Raw genomic sequence first — 26,867 nt, 5'->3', positions numbered from 1 at the left:
TGCTGAGAAATATAGCCTTATCTCACAAAGGCATTGAGGAAATTCAACGTGACAAAAAGTCTTTCTCACAAATGACGTTTAAAGAATGTGACAAACAACTTTGACCCCTTCCTAGTAGCATAGACAAAAATTAATTTGTGATGGATCATACGTGAAATATAAAATCTAAACTGTGAAGTTTCTGAGAGGTATCATAGGAGCATTTCTTCAGGATCTTTGATTGTTAAAGTTTTCACAGATGACAGAAAAATCACTAAGCGTAAAATAAACCAAAAGATAAACTGGACTTCATTCAAATTAAAAAGCCTTGCTCATCAAAATATGCTATTAAGAAAATGAATATGCAAGATGCAGACGGGGAGAAAATATTTGCAATACATGTTTCCATGGACAAAAGAATAAATAATATCAAAACAAAAAATCAAAAAGTGAATACAGTGGACTGAATTGTTGAGCTCATAAATAGACCTACGCCTAAGGGGAATATGAGTATAAAATAATTTGTATTTATGGGTAGGTCTACATGCTTGGAACACTCAATAAATTATTCAGGGATAAATTGTGTCTATATAGAAAAGAAGTTAGACATTTGGTCCTCTGTTCCTCCTGAAATAAGTGTTGCTGTTTGCCTTTATCCCATTCTTGTCATTGCAGTTGAATTATTACTATTATTTCAGGTTAGAGAGAAGGTTAATGCTATTGTTAACCTACATTTTAAACTAAATGTTTTAGTTTAGGATTTTTGTGGATTCATAAAATTCTATTAAATTGACACACTAATTTTCATCTAACCTCTTTTATAAACATTTAGGTTCTAGTCAGCCTTTTTCTGTTAAAAGTAATACGTCCATGGACACCTTTGTAATGTTTATGTTATGTCCAATAGATATGTAGAAGAAATTCCTACAAACAAAATAGCAGAGCCAAATGGATTTGCCTTTAGATGTTGGGCAAAATTACCCTCTTTTCCAACATTACCAAAAATTTGTATTATCAATTTATGATACTGATCAATCTATAACCCCATAATGGATTTGCATTGAATTTTTTTTTGAATTTAAAAAATTATAATCTGCTTCTATTTCTTTTATTTTGTGAACTGTGATTACATGCGTTGTGCTGGGTATTTTCTCTCTCTCCCTCCAGTTTAACTCTCCATCCTTTTCCTCCATGTTCTGTTGCCTGGGTACCTGACAGTTGGGCTTGATTCAAAGAAGACAATGGCGGGAAATTAGAAGATAAATGGTTCACATGTTTATTCCCCCCAGGACTCCCCCATGCCCTGAGGGGATGACTGGAGCTAGCTGAATCTCTGTGCCACAGACTAAAGCTACCCTCAGAATATGCTCTCCATATGGCTTCTGTCTCTAGATTTCAGTTAGTGCACCCTCCTCTTGCCCATATAGTTCTGAGGGTATTAACAAATCCAAGCTGTCGCTAACTGAATAGTTTTTGGTTCCCATAATGCTGCCGCACCTTTGTAAATAGCCTCCTTAAAAAATTACCGAATGCGAGGATTTCTTTTCTTTCCTACCAAGTTGCTCATATATTGGAAGAACTAGAGTTAATCTCTTTGTTGGGAGGTCTTATTGATTAAATTGTGTCCATAAAAAGATATCCTGAAATCCTAACGCCTGGTTTCTGTGAATGTCGCCTTATTAGGAAATAATGTCTTTGCAGATGTAATCAAGTTAAGATGAGGTCATTAGAGTAAGCCCTAATCCAATGTGACTCTAACTGATGTCCCTATGAGAAGAGGAGAGTGCCGCCTGAAGTCAGAGATACAGAGGGGAAATCATGTGAGATGGCAGAGGCAGAGGTTGGAGTGATGGAGCAACAAGCCCAGGGATACCAAGGATTAACAGCCACCCTTTGAAGCTGGAAGAGGCCAGGCAGGTCCCACCCAGAATCTCAGAGCGAGCATGCCCATGCTGACACCTTGACTCTGGACTTAAGAGCCTTCAGAACTGTGAGAGAATAAATTTCTATTTTTTTATGCCACCTAGTTTGTGGTGCTTTGTTACAGCAGCCACAGGAAACTAATGCAGCATGAGAAGGGCACAGGATGGCACTGTAGTGCCATGTGGCAGCACAGTGATTATATAAATTATTGTAATACCAGCACAGGACAAAGTGAATATGATGTGGAAGTCTTTGGGAAATCAAGATACTGTGGCACTTAGACACAGTAATGGCTATAGTTTTTCTACAACAGTGTGCAATCCTATAGAAGGAGAAGTAGAAGGCTTGGACTGTTACACTTAGAGCAAAAGTGGAAACTGCTTTTCGGAAGTTTTGAAGGGGTCAGTCATTTCCTGTACTCATTGGAAAAAACCCATCAGCCCTGAACTTGATCATAAGGTGTGTGGAGTTGGAATGTTAAATGCCTAACTTTGCCAAGACTCTTCTTCTAGAAAAGAGAAGTGGTGGGGAAAGAGTAGGGCTCTGAAATATGAGATGGGATATTTGACCTGATGGATGAACCTGAGCCTCCTCTGCAGATAGAGTCAAGTGCAGGGTCTGAATGGAACTTGAGTGTTGCAAGTCAGGCACCTAGGATGCAAAATTGAAGGAGGTACTTATTCTCACGTGCCAACTCTGCACTTGCATGATACTGAGAGTGAGTGAGTGCTTCCCTAAATTTTAGCATAGTATAAAACTTGGAGGAAAAAATATAAATCTTGGCCAAATTGATAAACCTTAGTAAAATTTAACACACAATCATAAACAACATAGATCTCTACGGTCAAAAGACTAATTGCCACTCTAATCCTGTGGCTTGTTGGGGTATTTGCAAGTCTATATTTCTTACGGTTAAGCACAACCCTTGACCTCTACCACTCTGAGATCTCATTACTCTCATCAATATGAGGGAAAGAGATTCTAGTGCAACATGCCCCATAGTAATCTTCAACAACATGCCCCATAGTAATCTTCAACTGAAAGAGAACAAGTACCACAGACAGTGTGAAGATATTCTGTCTTATAAAAATCCCACCAAAAGTCATCTCTCTGTGTAAGACACTCAATAATCAGGTGGACAAGATCAATCGATCAAGCAGACCCAGAGCAGATGCAACTCCTGGAGTTGCTAGTTTGATTTGCCACAAACCCATAGATCTGATCAGTGAGGAGAGAACAAGCTCAAATGAAATTAGAGAGTTTACTTCTTACGGCACAGCACATAGCATGAAATTTGTATTTGCACTGATTCCCCTTGATCTCCTCCAATTCTCACTGGGATGATGCAGAACCAAGCATAGATGGACACCGTGCACACAGTGGATCTATGTCACCACAGAAGTACAACAAGCTTAGAAAACTCTTAATCTTTTAAGGGCACTTCCAGCAAACTTGTCCATTCTTTGTTGTCAAGAGAAGACATTAGTTTTATTATCTTGACCAGGAAACATATCTACCCTCCGACTCAGAGGAAGGCACTATCTCTAGCTTCCAAGGTTGTTCGCGTATATACATACTTGAAAAGACAATCTTAGAAATATAGAAACATGGAGAATTGTCTCCCAACAGACAATATCACCCAGCCTGTGGTAGTAAGTAGGATTTTTCCAGCTAGCCATTGCAAGGTGGCCATCTTGTCAAGAGCGGTAGCTGTGCTTGGACTCAACGACTTTGATTTCCCCTTATGAAGGCTGATTTGATTATGAAACCTACTCACTGCCCAACCTATGAAAGCAGAGACCAACGCTGGGTTTCCCCTCACTGGTCCCCGTATGAGGACATTTCTTGGGGAAACCAGCTCGTGTGTTCATGACACTAAACCCCTTCCATCATGGAGATGGCAGTGGTGTTTCCCCACAGGGGCAGATATATTCCAAGTGTGAATATGTCTTCCCTGACTGAAGTGCTCTGCAGTGCCCCTATCATGGGTTATCAGAATGCCTTATTTATTGCCACAATCCTCTATACAGCATTCTCTCCATGACATGCAAGGATAGGCTCATACACATGGAGTTCACCAGTGTTACCATGTACTCCATTACAAAGAAATAGCTGCACTGATACAACTCTGTTATAGATCTTGTTGGGAGGTAAAACCCTGCAATGTGGAATCTTTTCTGGAAGAACAAAGTATACACCTTAAATCCACATCCTATATTTGGAGTCAACTCCCCTATAGTCAGGACACATGGATCCAGTAACCAAATGGAGGTGGTTATTACACTAAACAACCCATGGAAAAAATTTTTAATCCTTATACAATCAACCTTGGGGTCAATGGATTTTCCAGTCGTTAAGTGCCCAGAAGAAGGCTTCCACTGGGAAACACAGTCATTGTTATAATTGAAAGCTGAAAGTGCTTCTTAAGCATTTAGTGTTCTTTTCATTGTTCCTGTAACAGCATGAAAGGAAGATTACTCTATGGATAAAGATGGTTAGCCCTTATTTCCAAAGGTAATCAATGGGTGCAAGGAGGATTCAGTGTGGATCCCAGGGCATTTACTGCACATCTCTAATATTCTCTTGCCCAACAACGTTGATCAATAGTAAACTTCAGCAATCCAACATACAAGATGCAGAAGATACTCAGACCCAGGAGAAACAAAATTTTGGTTAAGAATCTCATGCAGCCAGAATGCTGGAAAAAGTAAGGGGATCATCGAGTCCCATTGAAGATGGAAGATACAATTATCAACCTAAGCCTCAGGACTAGCAACAGAAGTGAAAACAGCAGAAGCTGTGCCTTATCATTCCTGTTTCCTCATTTTATCCCAAGGGTCTTATATCAAGAGCACTAGAAGTGACTAATATTTTACGTTTCAATTAGCAGTCTGACAAGTGGATAATGCACTATTTATAATGTGGTAACTGATGGTCCTTATGCGTTTCCTGTTTGGATGACGTGCGGTTTTATTCTGGACAAAGGAGGTTAGTGGGTGTTGAGGGGCAAATTGGGGAATAATGCTGTATTTCTTCAGCTTTTTCCTCTATATTCACGTTCCACCACTGTCTACCGCATTGTGCTCAGGCTGGGAGAATGGCTTTTATGGACAACTTCACAAATTCTCTTGTCCCTTATCTTCCAGCTGAGTTTGGCAAGTGCACGCACTGGCAGTATATCAGAGAGCTGGAGAAGATAGAGATGGAGATATCTAATCCTGACCCCATCCTTGTGTGGTTGCCACAGATTTTTTTCATCTCCCGATCCAATGTGTTCATCTCTCAGTCCAACGTGTTGATGTTGACTGCCCATGAGAATACCAGGATAAACCTCTGTGGGCAAAGCTAAGATTATTAGACTTAGTACAGGAAGGGTAAATGCCCCTCACAGAGCCGTAGAGTCCTAAATGAGGACATCAGAGACTGTGTTACAGGGTTTAAGGACCTGGGTTGCTTGGCTCTGAGCTGGATATTACAAGGCTCATTGGACCATGTGCTTCCCATGCTTTAGCCAACATCAGCTAGTACTTGGTAGAACACAGACTACTGAGGGACACCCCTTGTGTTTCTGATTCAGCCCATCTAGGGTGGGGCCTGAAATCTGAATTTCTAACCAGTTCCACTGGTCAGGGGCCCAGACTTTGAGAACCACAGTCTAGTGCATTGTAAATGTTTATACATTTTGCCAATTTCGTCAAGCTGATACACATGCACAGATGTTTACCATCTCAACATGGGCAGGGCCATAGGCTTCGATTCTCATCCCCTGATTTAGTATCTGTGTGAAACTGTGGACATTGTTTAACTTCTGTATTATCTGTTAACCCATGACAGTAAAATCTATTTCGTGTGGCGTCTGTGAAGAGAAAATGAGATCATGCTTGTAAACAGCTTCGGCGACTGCTTGTCGCACTAAAATGCCCAGGAAGTGCTTGCTGTTTTTACCATTGTTGATAGATCTCCTTTTTAGATCACAGTTTTCTCATGTGTACAATGTGGGCAGCAAAGAGGTATTTGTGAGGTTTGAATAACGTAAGTGAAGTTTGAGGTAAGTTTCAAGGTGTGTTGTATTAAATGGCGATTAAATAAACGTACTATCCATCTGTCTCCCATGAAGGTCCTCAAACAAATAAGTCCCTTTCGCCAATCTAGAACTGTCTAAACATGGTTGCTAAATTTCTTCCTTTCTTTTTCCTTATTCCTTTTTCTTCCCTATTTTTCTTTATTCCTTGCCTTTTTCATATTCCTGGAATATGTTTAACTTAGCCAAAATATAAATAAGGTGCTTCAGGAAGAGAAATGAGATCAATTTAGGGGAGCTTAGAAATTGCAGCCCCAGTCACATCTTTCTCACAATTCTTTGCACAGGGTCAGGAATCAGCAACTTTTTCTGGTCTACTTTCTAGATGTGTGATCTGAAATATTCACTGATTTCCACTGTTCTCCTACAATGAAGATGGCAACTTTTGGGTCTACACCTTCTTCCGGAAGCCAAAGTCTGAATATTTTACAAGGAAAACTAAAAGGAACCACTTTTCTTTTCCCGTTATGAACATTCTCAACATCATGGAAATATATCAGATGTAACTTTCAACTGTGTCTTGTAGTCACCACCTCAATGATTAATGGGCTTCAATTATTATGGGAAGAAATATAGTGAGAGATTGTCGAATTTGTACAGGAGAAAAATTCAGAATGTTGTGGCTTATCTTTCCTTTTCAGATACAAAGGTTGATGAGGATTTTGCACAGCTCATTCTATCCATTAATCTTTCTCTGGGCCTTTATCTTCCAACAGTGTTCTAGTTTCTAGAAGGCAAGTCAAATAGTTAGGACACTGAAAGAATAAACATTATTTTAACGTTAGATGAACAGATATGGTCAAGAAAATGAAAAGAAAAATAAGATTAATTACTGAGATGTAAAAATAAAACTGACATGAAGCAGAGAAATTGTCACTAATTGGTGAGTTAGACAGCACCAGACTTAATCTTGACTTTGGTGATAAAGAGTAGTAGGATTTTGATTATTTGATTATTTTTTTAACCTCTCCACCTTTGTTTTCTCATCTAGTGAAAGAAAGGTGGGCAGATGATATAAGATGTCCCTTTAAGCTCTGAAATTATTTTATTTCTATTCTTTTCATAAATATTTTTGAACATCACCATGCTCCCGGCACCTCCCGGGTACCAAGAATTTAGAAGAGGTTATAATATTCCTGCTCAAAGAGACTTACAGTCTAATGGGAAAGCCAACATGTCAAAGAAAGTGATATGGTATGAAAATCACCAATTAAAACACGCACAGTGTGATATGGAAAGAGGAAAAGATGATGCCCTAGGAGAAGAGCGAGGAATGGCTTCACACACAAGGTGAAATGTAATCCTGTAATGAACAGAAAAGGAGGGAAGGCCTTTCACACAGAGGAAGCAGCAAGTCCTGGCCTCTGGGGGTGGGATGGGATGTGAGGTGCTTGAAACGGCACACTCTCAGAGGTGCTCAGTAGAAACCTCTGCAGTAAATTCTGGAAAATACAGAGAGAGAATAAGAGGGCAAGACGCGAGTCTATAAAGGAAGGTGTAGGCCTGGTCATGAATCCCCCTTTAGCCAGGCTATATATTCTTAGCTTCATCTTGTGGAAAATAGGTGGGAATAACCAGATAAGTAAATATAATAGGATTTGGGTTTCAGAGATGTCAACTGGCAATGATCTGAAGTCTGCTTTGAAGTGGAGTCACATCAGATCAGGTAGAAGAATATTGCAAACTTTTTCAAGCAAAAGTCAAAGAAAATTTTTTTAGGATTAAGTATCATTCCAATAAGAAAAATATACAAAATAACCATACTAATCAAGATAGGCAATTATTTTTCTCTCATGTTCAACAAGTCCCGAGGTAGTCAGTAGAGCCTCAGAATGGCCATTGTCAGGGCCACCGACTTTGACACCTTTGTCATTCTACCTTGCCAGACTACCATTCCCAAGGTCACTCCTGTGCCACAAGGTCAGCTGTAACTGTTACTAGTTGGTCACATTTTAACTAGCAATAAGAAGAAACACAGGGAAAATAGCACACTCCCCTATAAGATTCTTTCCTAGATTTTCTTCCCCAACAGACAGAATTTCATCATATGGCCAGAGGAAGCCACAGAGAATTTAGATATATAAAGATTTTCTTCTGAAGGCCATGGGTCTAACTAATATCAAAGATTCTAGTACCATGGAGGGTGACACGCATCCACTGTCGTAAGGTTTGAATTAATTAAAAATGGCATTGAGAGTACAGAGGAGGCAACACATTTGATGATTATTTTGAAGAAATGCTTAGTAAGACCTGGTAACTTGAATGTGAAATGTGAGCATGAGGAATTAACAGGGACTTTGTTTATGAAGCCACCTTGCATGATTGTGTGTTAGAGGTACTACTCCCTGAGCTGAGTTTAGAATAGAGAGCAGGATGGGAGGGGTCTGGTTTTATACTTTGTGCAAAAATACGGTAATGTATAGTTGCCACAAAGTCATGCAACAAAATAAGAAAGGATAAGAATTTGAAATGGAGATGAGGAAGAAGATGAGCAAGGAGGCATGGTGTTTGTTCAAGGTGGAAGGCTCAGAAGAAAGTTTTTATCTACTCCCACTCAATGCAACAGACTATGTTCTGAGAGCTGATGTATGCTTCTTGGCATCGTTCCCCAACCTCTTCCCACCTACACAGATACAATGTGTCCGAGTCATTCCGTGACACATTTGGAGCTTCACTCTCTGCAGGCGCCAGCAAAGAGAGTGGTCATTTGTCGAATCTCTTCATTTTACCGCTATCATCTGTGAACAATTTTATGTCCTATTTTAAAATATAGGTTCATCTTTCTCACATTCTATATGTTACCTTTGTTTGGTGGAAGTTATTTTTTTAACAAACTCCCCCTCCCCAGCTTGTAACAGAGCATGTTTATTGAAATTGATTTACAAATAAACTAATTTGGTCTCCATCTTAGTCCTTTATATATTCCAAATACAGAATTCTATTTAATTCTTTGAGTGTGTGTTCGGTGCATGTGTGTTTTTCTTCATGGTATCAACTATAAAATATGCCCTGACTTTTTTAGAAGTGGTTGCATTAAAATAAACAGGGTTTAAGTCCATGAGTTGGAGAAACTATTATAAGGTTCATTTACATCAGAACCTCCACAATCATGCCTGTGATTTCACTTTTCTTTTTTTAATCCACTTTTGAAGTGACAAGTGTAAGGGCTCACAATTTGGCCCTTCAAGTCAGAAAACGTTCAAGACAGCAAGTGAGTTTTGGCGTGTAGTGCTGCTGTTCTTCGTTACGGATGATCTGGAATTGTGGTGGTAGCATACGTGTGTCATATTTTCTTCTGGTAAAGTTACCAGTGTGACTTTACATGGCACCCAACGTTTTTAATTTTAGAGGTATGGGAGGTAAGGGAAAAATAGATATTCTTGTTAATTCTCCTAAGCTCCACAATACTTAGCCACTGAATGTATTTTGATTCTGTGTGGTTGCAAAAATAAGAAAATTTAGAATGTGTAGGAGGAAAGTTTATAGCACAGGGAGATGGAAAGTAACTTAGAATATAAACCCTGATTAAGTTAAAAGTCATGAAAAGATATTTCAGCAAACAGAAATTGGAAGGAAGATATGAAATGTCTCCTTGATGAGCTCAATCTAGTATGCTCAGTTATCACAAACTTCCCACGTTAGACCAGGTCAGCATCTGACAGAACAATCTGACAAATTGTCCTGAGTTGGTCTGTGTAGGACATGGGTCTCAAATTGTAGGGTGCATCAAAATCACCCCATTAAAGGGCTTCTTAATGTTTGGATTGCTGTGGCCTGTCCCCAGAATGTCTAATTCCTTAACTCTGGAGTGGGGCCTGAGAATTTGCATCTATAAAAAGTCCCAAGATGGGGCTGGCCCTGTGGCTGAGTGGTTAAGTTCGCGTACTCCGCTGCAGGCGGCCCAGTGTTTCGTTGGTTCGAATCCTGGGTGCGGACATGGCACTGCTCATCAGACCACGCTGAGGCAGCGTCCCACATGCCACAACTAGAAGGACCCACAACGAAGAATATACAACTATGTACTGGAGGGCTTTGGGGAGAAAAAGGAAAAAAATAAAATCTTAAAAAAAAAAAAAAAAGTCCCAAGATGATGAGGATGCTGTTGGTCCAGGAACCACATTGAGCGTCACTTCTCTGTCATGAATCAGACATAAGAATGGAGAGAATATAAACTGCCCTGAAACAGGACTAGCTTGCTTTGCTTTTATGAATACTAATTTAAGGTAACATACCACATTTGATGCTGCATTAACCTTCCTATTAAATTATATAAGGAAAAATCTTCTCTCAATAAATTTTTTAATTTTCTGAGAGGGATGTTTCTTTTGAACTTGGAGGAGATAATTTGCACAGTCTATTCTGTGGTTAGGGTAAAATTAATGAATGACATTATATTCCCTAAATGCTATGTAGGATTTAAAAAATCTTAAAGCGTTGTTTTAATTTTTTAAATAAATTACTGCTGGATTTTCAGGGAAGGAAAATTTACCTTATTAGATGAATTTAGAAATTTATTTTACAATTTTTTGGCATAAAACTGTAATGCTTAAATGCAAATGTATCCCTTTGGTCTCATAATTATGGTTCTCACTCTTTACTCTGAAAAGAGTTGCTCCTAATAGGAGAAGCAGAATTCGAAAGGAACTGGAGAAGGTCCTGTATGTCGTCATAAGCCTGAAACTTCGCAGGACTTCCTGCTGTGCATGCTGCCTTACATTCTGGAACAATGTTTTCTGAAGGATATTTAGACTTTCAAGAAAGATGAGCTAAGTGAATATTCTAATTATCTCTCAACCCTAACTCCCAATACTATAAAAATAAATCGAAGATAACAGAAACACCTGTGCTGATACTAGGAAAAGCCGGTGTTTACATCCTTCAAACTATTCTAGCTTGCTATAACATAATTTAAATCGAATTGGAAGAGGACTCGAGATACTGATATTAAATCCTGTGATTGGTTGCACACATGCCTTGTTGTGCACATTCAATTATGAAATTATAAAATTCTCCAGTTAGAGTTTTTTACATAAACAGGCTTTTTAAAAATTAGGGTAAAAAAATAATGAGTTTAACATCAAGGCCTGGAGTTGTATTCAAATAACGTTAAGGTGAGGAAATCAACTTAAGAGTCCATTTTCTTATCTCAATCTGTTAAGCCTCGCAATGCTGGACACGAAAGAAAGTTTTCACTCACCCAAACAAAATATGTAATAATATGTAATGAACACCTACTGTAGCCTACCATCTTTCTAAGCTCTCAGGATAAAGGAGAGCGCAAAATCTTCAAGGCACTGTCCTCATAGAATTTATGTTCTAATGAGTTTTGGGAAGGGCATTGAGGGAAGATAAATATAAAAATAAAAATCAGAGTATCACAAGGCCTGCCTACAACAGAAATTGGGCAATAGGATAGGAAGTGATATTTTAGGTGGAATACTATTGGTATGTCATCTCTGAGAAGACCTGAAGCATAGAAGAGAGCAATGCAAAGAGAGGAGAAAAGCATTCTGGATGCAGGGAAGAAGGAATACAATCATCTCAAGTGTTGATGTTTTGGTACTTACAAAGAGGTCTAGCAAGACTGGACCATAATGAACAATGCTCATAGCATGGGAGGTGGAGCTGCGGTGAACTACAAGCATCAACTCGCAGAGGGCATTATAAGCCACGAAAAGGGTTTAGACTTCATTGGAAACAAAATGGCAATCTGTTAGATTTTTCTTTTAAACAGAAGAATGAGATGATAAGATTTAAGTCGTTAAAAGTCAGCCTGACCACTGTAGCAGAGATAAAAGAAGAGTCACACAGCCAGGTGAGGGGGCTGATTTTATAATTTATAAAGCACAATTATCACAATGCAGTAGAAAAGAAGAAATATATAAAATGTTTCAAAGTAAAACAGTGTTAGCTGATTTCAGTAAGCCAAAATTCAATTTAGGTAATATTTCTTGGTAGTTATCATTACAACAATATCAATTATGTTTATTGCTTCCAACAAATGTCTCCTTCAACTTTAGATATATAATTACAATTGTAGATTGTTAAGAGAAGTGTATTTTGACTTGGAGTAAATGAATTCTTGTCCTTACAGATCTCTGTATAAGCAAGGGTCAGTCAAGGTAACACCATTATACAGATGCTGACATAATTTTTTTATATTTTCACAATTGGTAAAGACATCTTTCATAGTAGGTACAGTGAAATTTGACCACCAGCAACATTTTTTCTAATACGTGGAATTAATTATTTAAGAACTCACTAGCTGGAGCCAGCCCGGTGGTGCAGTGGTTAAGTGAGCACCTTCCACTTTACAGTGGCCTGGGGTTTGCCGGTTTGGATCCTGGGTGTGGACATGGCACCGCTGGGCAAAAGCCATGCTGTGGTAGGCGTCCCATGTATAACATAGAGGAAAATGGGCATGGATGTTAGCTCAGGGCCACTCTTCCTCAGCAAAAAGGGGAGGATTGGCAGTAGTTAGCTCAGGGATAATCTTCCTAAAAAACAACAACAAAAAAGAGCTCACTAGCTGATTAATGATCAATAAGCCAATCTCAGCTTAAAACCATCCGTAACATTTAATGATCCTTAACCATATTTCGTTGAAACTCTAAGGTGAAACAAAGACCTCTATTATGAAGTTGACTTAGGCCTTGTCTATTCCAAACTTTCCAATGAAAAATGACGGTGATACACAGTGTTCTTCCAGAGTGTCTTAGAACCAGGAATAAAAGGGCTTCCTCAACAAGAATGAATTATAGGATTTAATTCCTACTCTGGCAATGATTCATCGGACAACCTTGGGAATGTTACTTCGATACTCTCTTGTGGTTTCCTGGTTATAAACCAGGATATTAAGCATTTGCCACTGAACTCTTAAGCCTGACTTCAGAGACAATAGTTGCTTACTAAGAATTTTAAAATACAGTTGCAAACTTTGTGATAAGCTAGCTATTCTGTTATAAATACAAGTAAACAAACTAGAATATATAGGGTAACTGAAAACCTTTTAACAAGACTTTAGGTTCCAGGTACTAGGTTAGCCACAGGGCAGCGAGATGATCTCAAGGACAACATTTTCCAGCCAAAGAGACAGGTTCCCATGAAAAATAAATTTATAAACACAGTGTGTGCTTTTGAGAATGACTGACCAGTAGGATAGAAGAGTAATGAGAGAGGAGACCTCGTCTGTCTTGTTCAGTGTTCTCGGCCGGCCACTTGGAACAGTGCCTGGCACTTTGGTCATTCAATATTCATTTATTGAGTAAATATTTATTGAATTTCTACCACGTATCAGGCACAGTTCCAGAGCTGGGGATATTAGCATGGACAAGATAACACCTCTGACCTCAAACACTTTATATTGTAGTGGGAGAGACAAGCAATAACAAGTAAACAAGATATATGATATAATATCAAGTAGTGATAAGTGCTCTAAAGAAATAAAGTGTACAAGATGAGATAGAGAGTGTGAGGGATGCTATTTTAGCTACTCTGACCAGGGAGGACTTCTCTGAAGAGGCCATCATTGGATAGTGGCCTGAAAAATATGAGTGACTGAGACAGGAGAATGGATGGGGGAGTGTACTGTACCAAGGACAAGGGTCCTGAGGTGGGAAAGACCTTGGTATATATGAAGAATGGCAAAGTCTTTTAGTTTATGGTCAGAGCTGAATTTTGTCAAAGTGCAATGGGAACATGTTGGACGGTTTTGAGCCAGAGAGTGACATGATCTGACTTAGGTATTTAAAAAATCACTCTGACTTCGCCGAGAGAATAGACTCTAGGTGAGTAATAATGGAGCAAAGAGACCTGCCGAGACACTGGTAGAGAGATCCAGTCAAGAGGCCGTGGCAGTTCATGTGGGACCTATTGAGACGGTGCAAAGTGTTGAGGTTTGTCATTTATATTTAACACCTCATTGAAGTTAGAGCTAGTAGGATTGCTATGGAAGGGATGTGAGTTACCCCAGAGAATGAGGAGTCAGATAGATGGCTAGCTTTATGTCCTGAGCAACTGGGTGGAGGGGTTACCATTTGGGGAGGATCAGATCAGGGTGGAGAAATGAACAGAAGATCGACCATGGAAATATTATGATTGAGAAGCCTTTGAACAAGGCAAGTGGAGATTTGGAATACATGAGTCTGAGGCTCTATGGTGAGGTCAGGGCTAAAGATGTAAAAGTCATAATCATTGTCATATGGCTGGTGATTAAACCTACAGGACAGGATGATGTCACTGTGGAGGAGTTTAGAGACAAAAGGAAACATAAAGAGCAGGGATATTTAAAAAGGGAGACCCAGTGGCCAACATGGTGGGAGGAAATCAGCTGGGGGGTTCTGCCCTGGAGGGCCCGTGTTAGAAATGCGCCTGGAAAACAGAGCAGTTTTGGATTAGATGTAGGAGAGAGAGCATCTTTTTCTTTTTCAGAAACTCTTTCTTAATAGGAATAAAGACATCAAGAAAGACATAAAATTTCACGGAGAAAACAGGAGCAACAAAATTTTGGGAGCTGAAAAGCAGAAAGATGAGAGGCAACTTAGTGTACTAGAAAGAGACCTAACATACCGGAAAAATCTAACATCCACACAAGCAGTGAAGAAGACCAGAAGCAGGCTGTCCTGCACCACAGAATTCCAGAAACAGCTCTGGAATTATAGCCAACAGACACCTGTGAGAATATGGATGGCTGGTGTAGAAAAAGGGGAGATGGAGTAAGGCATCCAGTTCCTCGATCAAGAAGGCACTGCATCACAGTTAAAAATACATAAGTAACACACACATCAAATAATTATGTTTTAGGACATTGGACAAAAATATCACGTTAAGTTTACAAAAATAGGAAATCGAGAATCAGAAAAAAATCAGAGTTCTCAAAAGGCCATTGGATATCAGATTCAGGGGAGCAGGCTTTAGAAAATCTGAGATAAAATGATTTTCAACCTAGGATTTCTTACCCACAAAGTCCAACCTAGTTGGAATCCAGTTAAACTGTAAGGTAGTAAGTGGGTGTATTAGTTGGGTTTGATCAAGGGAGCAGAACCACTTGAGTAATGTGAAATAAAGAGATACGTTATGTGTAAGATTATATGATAGACAGTTGTGGCAGCTGGTAAAGAAATAGATGGAGAGCTATAGCTTCTGTGTCTGCTAGTGGGCCTGAAGTTACTGCAGGTCCACGAGATTGGCAATTAGGAAGAAAAGCTGGACATGAAGCAAAGGGGAGTAAGAGAGAAACTGGAGCCTGCACTGTGTCTCATGGCCTCTGATCTTGCTAGAAGTAACCTACACAAGATGCTGGTACCTGTTACCTCGCTGTGGCACATGCAGCCGGCTCAGGACTCTGAGGAGATCAGGCGGGAGCCGGAGGAGCTGCAGGCCTGGCTGCTGCTCCACACAAACAAGGTGAGTCAGGAGACAAGCGACAAGGTGTGTGAGCCACAGTGGCACTTGACGGCCCCACACTGACAGACAGGGTGGAATGGCAGCTGCTTCTATACTCCATTCAAACAAGAGTGTAAATGAATATAGAATTCAGGACATCCGAGAGATGATGGGGATCCATGGGAAGATGGAGGAGGAATGCACAGGACCACATCACATTCTAGAGCATCTGGTCCAGACTGGAGCAAAGAGGATTTTAGGCGGGACGTGTCCAGGAAAAAGATATTAGAAGTTGCAAATTTTCCCGATATGTTTTAATCATGTTGAAAGAAGACTCGTTAACGTGGCAGAAATTTTATAAATGAATTAACAACAAGTAGGTAGAAAGCTGATCAAAACAAGGAAAAAAGAGAGAGAATGTGAAGGAATCCAGAGAAAACAAAAAATCATATAAGGAAAGAAAGGCAAAGCAATTTCAGTGTGATGAATATTTTGAATTCCAGACTAAGGTTAGTGAATGTTAACCCACCAAAAATCACTACTAGATTGGGCAGACAATGAAGGGGGAATTGTGCTTGTGTGTGTGGCACACATAATTATGAAACAGCAAAAGAGCATGCTATTTGGAAATTCGGTGGCAAATAGTAGAAGAAACCGCTAAAACTGTTGAAAGTTCTCAACAGAGTGGGGCCGCTGGTTGCTGCTTGTTGTTGAAAAGCTTGTTGAAAACATTGAGCTTTGAAATTATATGCATAACATTTTGGTGAAAATTGAAAAGAAAGTTTCACTTTGGTGACTATGAACAAGGTTGTTTCTGTGGAAACGTATGAACAGAAGCTGGACTTGTCTGGGTGCAAGACCCACAGGAAGACAGTGCAGACAGTAGGGGCGTGCCTTCTGGGGATTTTTATATAAAGAAGGCAGAAAAATAGGTGTGCTCTCTGGGGGGTGGATATTTTATTTTATTTTTACTTTTAAAATTATTTGGTTTAGAAGGGAATATTACAACTTGTCTGTATACTGATGGGAATAATCCTGAAAAGAGGAAAAGTGGGTAATTGCTAGAGCAAGCTTCTCAGATTGACGAGACAAGGCAGGATCATGTCCCCTGTGGGGCAGAAGTATTGGCTCTTCTCTCCTACCCTGGTCTGATTCATTAAAATCTCTCTCCCAAAGTATTACAATAATCTCACAATGCATCCCCCTACTTCTTCCCTTATTTATCAGTCTTATGCCAACACAGCAGCCAGAGTGATCACTGTAAAGTGTAATTCAGATCATTCTCAGTCTTCTGTGTTCAATTCCACAACACTTTGTGTTCTCACTTGAATTAAATCCGAAACTCTTACAATGACTTACAGGTCTTTTCAAGATCTAGCTCCCAATTACCTCATGGATCATGTCTCTTCTCATTTCTCACCAATTATCCTCTCACTCACTCAGCTCCAGCTTTAATAATCTTCTTGTGGAAACTTGAACTTGCCAGACACATCCCAGACTCTCAGCAGCCTTGCACTGGCTCTTTCCTTGTTCTCCCCTTTCCTCCCTGATGTCCATATGAGTCTCTGCCACTTCTGCCTCAAGGATTTGCTCAGGTGCTACCTTCGTAGTGAAGTCATAGAATTATCTTATTTAAATCTGCACTTCTGTTACCACCTCCATTCCCAACTACTTATCCTATAGATAGTTATTACCCTTTGAAAGTTGAACCTGACTCTACAGGTCCATTTACAGTTTGAGGTGAAGTGTTTTAGGTGATATTGGTCAGCAACCTTCTGGGTTTTTCTCCATCTGCATTCAGGAATGGAGAAATGGGTTTAACCAGCATCAACATTTGCCAGAAAATAAATAAGGATAAGGGAATGGCAAAGGAGCAAGGCTGAAAACAAGGAAGTATTCTAATAGTGGGTCATCTAACCCAAACCATGTTAGGAGGGTGAGTATGAGATACTCCAACTGTGGCAGGGTCAATGGAAGTCCTGGTGGGTGGAGGAGTCGTTGGTCCTGCAGAGTGAGTAAAAAGAAGAGAATGTGGTGGGAGATTGACACGTTTTAAACTGGAGGTCTATATTAATTGGTAATGGGAAGTTTTAGGATTTGAAACCATGGCGAAAACTAGAGTAGAGGACTAGGGGATTATAAGTATGGAGGTCTAAGACAGAGAGGTCAGGGAGTTGAATAAACTATATGTGTGGTATTAAAATAACCAAAAAGATGACAGAAAGTTGTCGTGGCTACTAAGAGAGTTATCAAGAAGGAAACAGGATGTGGAAAGAAAACAACCACATAGTAGGACTGCAGGGGAAATAGTGTCTGCAGGGGAATTAGTGTCTTCAGGGAAAATGCAGGTTTCTGAGAGAACAAATAAGTAAAGGCATATTGAGAGAAGAGTTTGAGAATACACGGAAGGTTTGCTACAAAACAGACTCATTTCCAGCAAGCACTTGGGTGTGGACAGAGCTGAGTCAGGCACAGCCACATGGGCCCATGGTCTCTGGGGAGGAAAGCTGATCAGGGAGACTTGGCCTCCCCATCGAGTCTGAGGGTTCCAGAGATGTGAGACATGATGGTATTTGTCCTGAGAGCTTCTTAGTGGGAGGCAGACTCTAAGTTCTACTGTAGCCTCTTCTTGGTCCTAACTCTTAGAAGTCATAGCTGATAAGCAAGGATCTGCTGGGAGAGGCCCAGTATCAGACAGGCTAGGAGCACGAGCGAATCTTGTTGACCTGACTTTCAACTCTACCAATAGGGAGGATAGTCTTTTGCTCAATCACATTCTTTCCAGAGAATAAAATCTTCTAACTTCTTATATCGAGAGACGGGAAAAGAGAAAATGAAGAGTGAAAAAAAGATAAAATAAAAAGTATTTAAAAATCACAAAATATCTAGTGAGAGTGGTTTGCAAATATTCACCATATTCACTACATGGGTAAGATGCAATGGCCATTATTAAAACCCAGGTCTTCTGACTCTGATTTGGTTCCAGGATCAGTATCCTTCTGGCTGATCAGACTGGGGAAGTATTCTAAATGATCCAATTAAACTGTATGAGAAAGAGTTAAACATCAGTTGGCAAGTGTAAAATATTTCAAGGCTCCTTCGGAAGAGACGTCTATAATCACTGAAATTATCTTGAAACGACTTACTTACAGGTATTATTTTCAAAGAGCAAGATTATTTGTATAGCAATGTTCTGGCAGAGAACCACAGGCCACCTGTTTTCCTCTCCTGAGAAACAGGAGCAAAATACTGACATTGGTTTGCAATTAACCACTTTGATCTACTTCTGGAAATGCATTCTTCATCATCTTCGCATTATAATACAAGTAGCACCTCTGAATTGAAGGCATTTAACTATAGAAAAGAGCATAAACACTCACAGACACAGAGACCAAGGGAAATTAGAGCAAATGAGCAGCCAACAGTGAGAGGCTGCTTCAGAGCCCTGAAATACAGCGTGGCTTCAACCAGTACCGCTTAATTTCTTTTATGTAACAGTTTAACCCATACTCACTTTGGTTTTAATTTCTAACTAATATTAAGTGGTTCTGCTCATCGCTAGCTGATGCCACTGGTGAATAATACATGGGCGAGTTGAGGAGTAAACATAATTAGTAACCATATGCAATATCTTTGCAAACTAAGAGGAAAACACAATTTGGAAAGGAAGAAATTCAGAAATTAGCCATTCTATTAAGGCAAAGGTAGAGACAAAAGTGAAACTGGGGGAAAAATCTCCCATGGTGACTAAAATCAGGTGTACTTGGATAAAGTAACTGAAGCCAGGACACAAGGTACTTATTTCTATAACAATGTTCTAAAATGCATTTCCACAACAATCAGATATGATATGAAAATGGCATCTGAAATCTAGCCTTGCCACTTCACTTTGCTATTATGAAGAAAAAAAAGAATTATTTGGGCATAATGTTTTTTAAATTGTAGCCCCTGAAAAAATACATAAAAACTGTGTGTCTGTGTGTGTGTGTATAGTAGATATAGCATAAGGTGCTAAAGGTGGTATACACACACACACACACACACACACACACACACACAACATTGTTATAATAGGCAAACAACAAGTAAGAGCAAGTCCATCACATAAGACGTGTTCGTTGGTTCACCATCTTGGGAGCTTCCGCGCATGAAATGTGAAACTGGCCCCGATACGTGGAGGGCAAGGAGAGACCAAGGAAAGAGGCAGGCCGCTCCAGATGGGTGGGTGGCAGGTGTAATAATACCTGCCCTGGGTGGCCACAAGATGAATAGGTCTCCACCTCTGCCTTGCAGATTCTTAAAGTTTAGATAGAGCCTTACCTGGGTTCAGTCAGATATACAGCCCAGATGGTCTCAGAAACACCTTACTCTCTCCAGGCTTCATTCTTAAAAATGGCTCCCACCATGGGAACAGTGGGCAGAAGGTACATTCCGAGGACAGGAGGGGGAGTGAGGAGCCTCCGTTTGCCCAGGTCCAGCTGTGGGTCAACGGCAGTCACATCCTCTTGAAGACCTCCTCCAACAATTTTCTGCTGTGGTCAACATATGTTTACTCCTAAATAAATGTGTCCTTTTTTTTTTTGAGGAAGATTAGCCCTGAACTAAGATTTGCTGCCAATCCTTCTCTTTTTGCTGAGGAAGATTGGCCCTGAGCTAGCATCCTTGCCCATCTTCCTCTATTTTATATGTGGGACGCCTGCCACAGCATGGCTTGATGAGCAGTGCATAGGTGTGTGCCCGGGATGCAAACTGGTGAACCCTGGGATGCTGAAGCAGAGCCCACGAACATAACCATTATGCCACCAGGCTGGCCCCTAAGTGTGTCCGTTTTTTGACCTTGAACCCTATCACGACTTGGGAGACTTTGAAGAATGACTTTTCTTCTCATAAGCTCTAGATGCACAAGTGCATTGCACATAGGAGGTACTCAATGAATTACCTACTTAGAACCCTCTTTTAAATATATGTGACTCTTAAAAGTTATTGTAACCTAGTGGACTAGATATAATCATAAAACCTAATTATCAGTTAATACTTATACAAAAGAATTGATATACATTACCTTTGATCATATGTGGCTATATACAAAATAATTGCCTTCCATAAAGCAACTTGCATATCTCATATACCCATAAATCTTCTAAAATCTTCCGTTATGCTTTATGATGGGCCCAACACAATGGAAAAAATACCGTGAAAGAAAAACCTGGAAGCCAACAGAATCATTATATGGCCAATATATGAATGGATTATTAATATTTAGCTAGTTCAGTGTGAATTTCTCATTAGTTTCTGCTCAGCTGTGTCTGCTTAACTGTGTAGATGTAAAATTAATAATGAATGAACTAAGGCACCACGAATAAGTTTGTCATAGAAATAAAAAGCTGTGTGATCAATTTCAAAATATACGTCTTTAAGCAGACTTTGATATTAATTGCATAGATAATGACATTTTATCACAAATCTTGTTTGGGGAACATATTTAGAGACATTAATATCTATTAGTATTAGAAACAAATAATAGAATGGAAATCATCTGGTGTCATAACCTCCTGGCAGGTGAGGACACCAAAGCTTAATCAGGATCAATAAGTAGTCCATGGTCACAGAAATTGTAGGAAGAGGACCTAAAACTAATACTCTGTTCATTACTCTTCTCACTAAATTTCGTTATGAAATAGATTTTTAAATCGAATTTCTGAGTGTGGAGTCTGGTATGAATATCTAGTCTAATGTGAATTGCTTCATGGCTGAATTTTTTGTCCCTTTTTCGGTTTGATTTGCTGCTTTTTGTAGACTCTGAAAACATTAAAATCTTCAGAACCATGTGGAAATAGTCAAATGAGTGTATTTATATCCCAGTGTCATGGAAGTGTCCCTGATCCTTCGTATTCTAATTACATTTACATGAGACCTTGTATAATGGATGTAACCAGACCCAGAGATGGGTTTGAATGATCATACTATATAGGCAGGCACTTTTTCTCTAAAAATTAAGACTAGCCAAAATTTAACATTATATATCTAACCCTGATCTAAATATCCACTTTGAATTTAATTTTGACCCCATGAGAATGCGATAATTGTAGGTTAACGATATCAACATGGAGTACATAGTCTAGTAAATAATTAAATATTTAGTACGTTAAAAACTCCTTGAAATCCTCTCACAACAGGGAGCATTCCCCAACTGGCACGGGCCGACAAAGAATTTGCGAATAAATTACGGAGGCAGGCATGTGAGAAGATTTTCTTTTCTGAGGTAGAATAATGCAATTGATGTCACACAGAGGGAAGAAACGTGACATGGAAACACAGGACAGATAATTTGGGAGCTTGATGGAGATCAGCACGAGAGGTGCTTCTTGAAGTAAACTGTGAAGGCTTCAGTGGCTGGTGGTGTGTTAAGTGTGTGTAAAGTAGGAAGCAGTCTTTGCATGGTACATGACCTTTCAAAAGTTAATAAACACTTACTTTATTTAACTTTATATTGAATTTTTATTTTTAGCAAATAAAACATAAGTACAATGCAATAGGCCACTTTTACTGCATGTTTATAACCCCGAAAGCTAGTCCACTAGTCCGTACCCCACCACCTCTGCATTCCCGTTAGAGGTAACTACTTAAGCTCTTTTAACTGTTAATTTTGTGCTTATTACCATATTCCTAAATAACAGAATTTTTCTATTTACTGATTGTAATTTTTGGTAATATCTATTGATTTCTGTTATGGAAGATGGGGGCAAATTCTTACACTATCATTTCTGTAACAGACAGAAAAATACACATACGAATACATATACGTACCACAGAGTCCCATTCTCCAATATAACTATAGTACAATATGGGGGTAAGTCGATAATCAAGATTTTCATATATTATTTAGAAATCTGACTAAAATCAGACCGAATCAAATCCATACCTGACTCCAGACCCTAATACAACATTTTACTCTGAACAAACTGAGAAGCCTTGCCTTCCAGCTGTGTTCCCCTGCAGAACTTTCTGTCTTAAGGAATTTTATTTTTCAGGTGATCATGGACAATCTAATCAGACAAATTTACAGTTTCAAAGAAAAGTTTACGGGCATAATCATGTTTATCACGACAGTCTTGAAGACAAGAGGGACAGGTAGGAAAATTAAAGAGAAGAGAGGGGAAATGTGGATGCGTGCCCAGAGCCAGCTGGTTGTAGAGACACAGAGCGTCTGAAGTGAGTCTCTGCTGTTCTGGATGCGGATTCGGTTCAAAGTGATGCTTCACCTGTTCCTAGCATCCTCCACTGCACACGCTGCCCCACACACGTGCTCTCCTTTTTCAAACACTGAATTCTTGCGTGGAGGATTCCGTTAGATTTTTCTAGTCTTCATAGTTCTGTAGCCTCTATTAATTTGCTGTTGAGAAACTGCCCATCACTGGCAGCTAAGGTTTACACTGAGTTTTTCCTAGATCTTAGATCTTTGAGTAGAGTCATTTACAGGCTAAGTTTTATGAACCATTAATATTTTGTCTTTTGATTCATTTTCTATCGTGATGAATTTGGGAAACAGTTGTGTGCAAGTTTCCCAGAGACACATGGAGGACTCTGCAAACCCAGGAGATCAGGACTCAGGTCAAACACATCTCAGCAGACTTTGGTGAGAATCTTTTCTTTCTCAGGACTCTAGCTCAGTTGCCCAGTGTCTTCCTTTTTTATCTCTCTTGCTATCTGGGTCCTACTTTAGTATTTCTTTCCCCTTCTCTCTTCAAAACTTCATTGATAGTTGTGTTACTGAGAAAATGATGTATTTCTTTAATTAAAAATAGCGTTAAACGTCTTTCATATATTTAATTGCTATTTGCCTTTTTTTCTTTATGACTGCATATTATCTTTCACCTATCTTTTCTTTTAAGTAATATTTTTCTATCAAAACATCAAAATATGTAATACAACTGCAATTTCCAAGTTCATCTCACCTCCCTACCCCACACACATACAAGTGTAATCTCTACAATTCTCTAGAGCAAAAATAAGCACGAGGAGCCTAGTGTTTGTCTCCACAGTGCCTTTTCTATGCAATTATCCCCTCGCACATTTACATTTAACGCATTTTTATTTTTCTCACATAAATGGAAGTGCACAGTTCTGGACATTGTACTTTCCACCTCACAATATGCTTTGGAGCATGGTATCTTTATAATATTTGCACTTCATATTTCAAAATATGGCTTATCTCTCGATTTACTTAGGTTTTACTTTATGTCCTTTAGGAAAGTTGTAAAGTTTTCTACTTATCAATTCTCATTCCTCTGTTTACTAGCTACAATGGTTTTGATTGCTCTTTTAGATAGAAATATTTTGTATTATATTTTCTTATTGTATATTGTTATTGCTTTAACTTTATATTCTAATTGATTTTCAAGTATTCTTTGTACATTAAGATAATGAACTGTTTCAGGAATGTTGCATCTAGTTTGCTGAATTGACGTCATTAATTTTAACTTTGACCACCATTTACATTTTATATTAGCATTTTTAATTCATTAAATGTTCCGATTTTTCCTTTATGTTTCTTTTATCTTTTCTATTAATATTGAAATATAACATGCACGCAGCAACGTGAACAGATCGCAAGGATGCAGCTTTATAAATTTTCACAGTGAACCCATCCATGTAACACTGCACAAAACTAGAAACCCAGCATTGCCAGAATTAAAGATCCTGTAACAGACCCTCCCAGACACTCATTCCTCCCCAAAACAAAGGCTCCTTCAAGTTCTAAATCCATAAACTAGCTACACTGTGTTTGAACATTATATAAGTGAATCTATGTTGTGTATGCTCTGTGGTGTCTGTTATTTATGCTTTTGTTTGGTTTGGATTTTTGCTCAAATTTTTAACTGTGAGATTCGTCCTTGACTATACACATGCAAAAGTCTGTTCACTTTTACTACAGTATAATAATCCACTTTATGAACATAAAAAGGTATTTAATAGTTTCTGTTGACATACGTTGAGTTGCTTCCAGTTTGATATCATTAAAGTTTGTACTGCTGTGATCATTTTTGCACAAGTACTTGGTACACCCGCATGTGCTCCTCTCTTGGTAAATACCTAGTAGTGGCATTGCTCACACCCTTGTCAACACTTGCATTGTCTGTCTTTTGCATGTTAGCTTTCTATCAGGTGTGTAGGGTTATTTTACTACGACGTTAACTTGCATTTCCTAATGACTAAATGGGCTGAGCACCTTGTCCTACGCTTTTGAAATACATTTTTAAAGTCTTTTTCTCTTAATTGACTTTTAGGAGGTGGCTTTACAATCTGCAGAGTTGTTTTATATGTGTTTTACAAGTAACTTTAATATATCCACTCTTTGACTTTCTTAAAAGTTTTTTGTTGTTGTTGAATAAAACTTCTTAATTTTAATAAAGTCTTATTTATCAATATTATTTCATTACTCTATGATTAGCCCATTTTTTGTCTTATTTAAGAAAATTTTATCAACCCCAAGTTCATGAGGATATTTCCCTTGGTTTTTAAACTGTTGTTTTGTTTTGATAATTAATCATTTTGCCTTTCACATATAGATTTGCATTCCACGTGGGATTTATTTTGATGTATGTCATGAGATAAATTGAAGATATTTTTCAGTATGGATATCCAATTGACCCAACACAGTGTTGAGAAGATTGACTCATCTCCATGACAATTTAATGTCACTTTTACCATGAATCATGTGACTATATATATGTGGGCATCTGTCTGAACTCTCAGCTTCATGCCATGGACTATTTGTCTGTACAGGCACCAGTACCACCCTACCTGAATTACTCTAACTTTTTAGCAGGCCTTGGCTTCTGGTGATGTAAATCCACCATTTTACTCTTCTTCAGAAAACATTGGCTACTCTTGGCCCTTTATATTTCCTTACAAATTGTAGACTGAGTGTCAGTTTCATTTTTAAAAACGCTGATGGACAATTGACTGGAATGATTGCATTAATTCCCTAGACCAGTTTTGGGATGAATGACATTTTTATACTTTGAGTCTTCTACTCATGAAGATGCTGTATCTCCCTATGCATCTCCCTATTTATTTAGGCATCCTTCAATCTTCTCAAAACTTTTAGTAGTTTTAGCATAAATGCCTTGCAGTTCTTTCATTAGGTTTATTCTTTGATAATTTATTATTTGATGCAATCGAATATGGTATATTTCTTTAAACCGTATTTTCTATTCATTTGTTGTTAGGACAAAGGCAACAATTGATTTTTTATTGTGGTCATGTTCATGAACATTGCTACATTCACTTATTCATTCCATACTTTATGTAGATTTTTAAAGTATTTTCAATGAAAATAATTGCATCATCAGCAAATAATGATGGTCTTATTGATTATTTACCTTTCAATCTTTATACTTCTTATTCCTCTTTCTCTTATTAAAAGTTTTTAATATTCCTTTTAGTTTCTCTAGAGATTATAGTAGGCTTCCTTGACTTACTAAAATCAAATATATATTATTATTTTTCCCATTTCCTGACGATGAAAGGACCTTTGGATTCATTAACTGCATTTACTCCTTTCCCATCACTGTCATACATTTTAATTGTATGTATATTTTAATATCATAAAATTATTGCCATTGTTGTTATTTTATATAGTTGATATTTGTTTATATTTATCCAACATTTACTGCATATTTTGGTCTTCATTCTATTTCGGATTTTTGCATTTCCTTAGGGATTTTTTTTTTTTGCCTCAAAAGTTTTCTTCAGCATTTTTCATTAGGTGAAGATATCCTGTCAATGAATTCTGTCAGTTCTTGTTTACTCAAAATATCTTCACTCATATTTTAGACAGAAATTTCTCCAGTGGGATGTTTTTAAAATTTCAGTATATTAAACCTGGTTCTCCATTGTCTTTCTGCTTCCTATATTTCTGTTGAAGGCCCAATATCAATGGTATTCTATTTTCTATTTCTCTTTTGTTTTTGATATTTATATAATGATGCATCTAGGTGTGTGTTTTTTTCTATATCATCTTGCTTGGGGTTCATTTGCTTCTCAAATATGTCTCTTGCTGCTTTTCATCAAATTATAGAAAATATTTCCTATTAACTCTTCAAATATTGCTTCTATCCCATTCCATCCTCTGCTGTTTTGGGGAGCTTTTCATTGTATCTTGTATGTGTATTACATTATTTTCTTCTTTCCTAGATTTTCTATTCTTATGCCTCTCTATGACTCAGAAAATTTGCATTGATGCATCTTTCAGTGTTTAAATTATCTTTTGGGTTCTGTGGGTGTTAATGACCGTCTCTTAAATTCTTAATTTTAATTGTTGTGATTTACAGCATTAGAAGTCCCCTTTTTATCTCATTTGTAGTTTTCAATTTTTTATTAACATTTTACATCTTATTGTCTATTTTCTTATCCTGTATTTTCTTGATATAGTATTTAAACATTTAAAATCCTTGTCAGATAGCTCCAAAATTCGCATCACCTGTGGTTCTGTTTC

Source organism: Equus caballus, chromosome 1 (assembly GCF_041296265.1).
Source record: "Equus caballus isolate H_3958 breed thoroughbred chromosome 1, TB-T2T, whole genome shotgun sequence".
NCBI lineage: Eukaryota > Metazoa > Chordata > Mammalia > Perissodactyla > Equidae > Equus > Equus caballus.
This window is presented reverse-complemented; position numbering follows the sequence as displayed.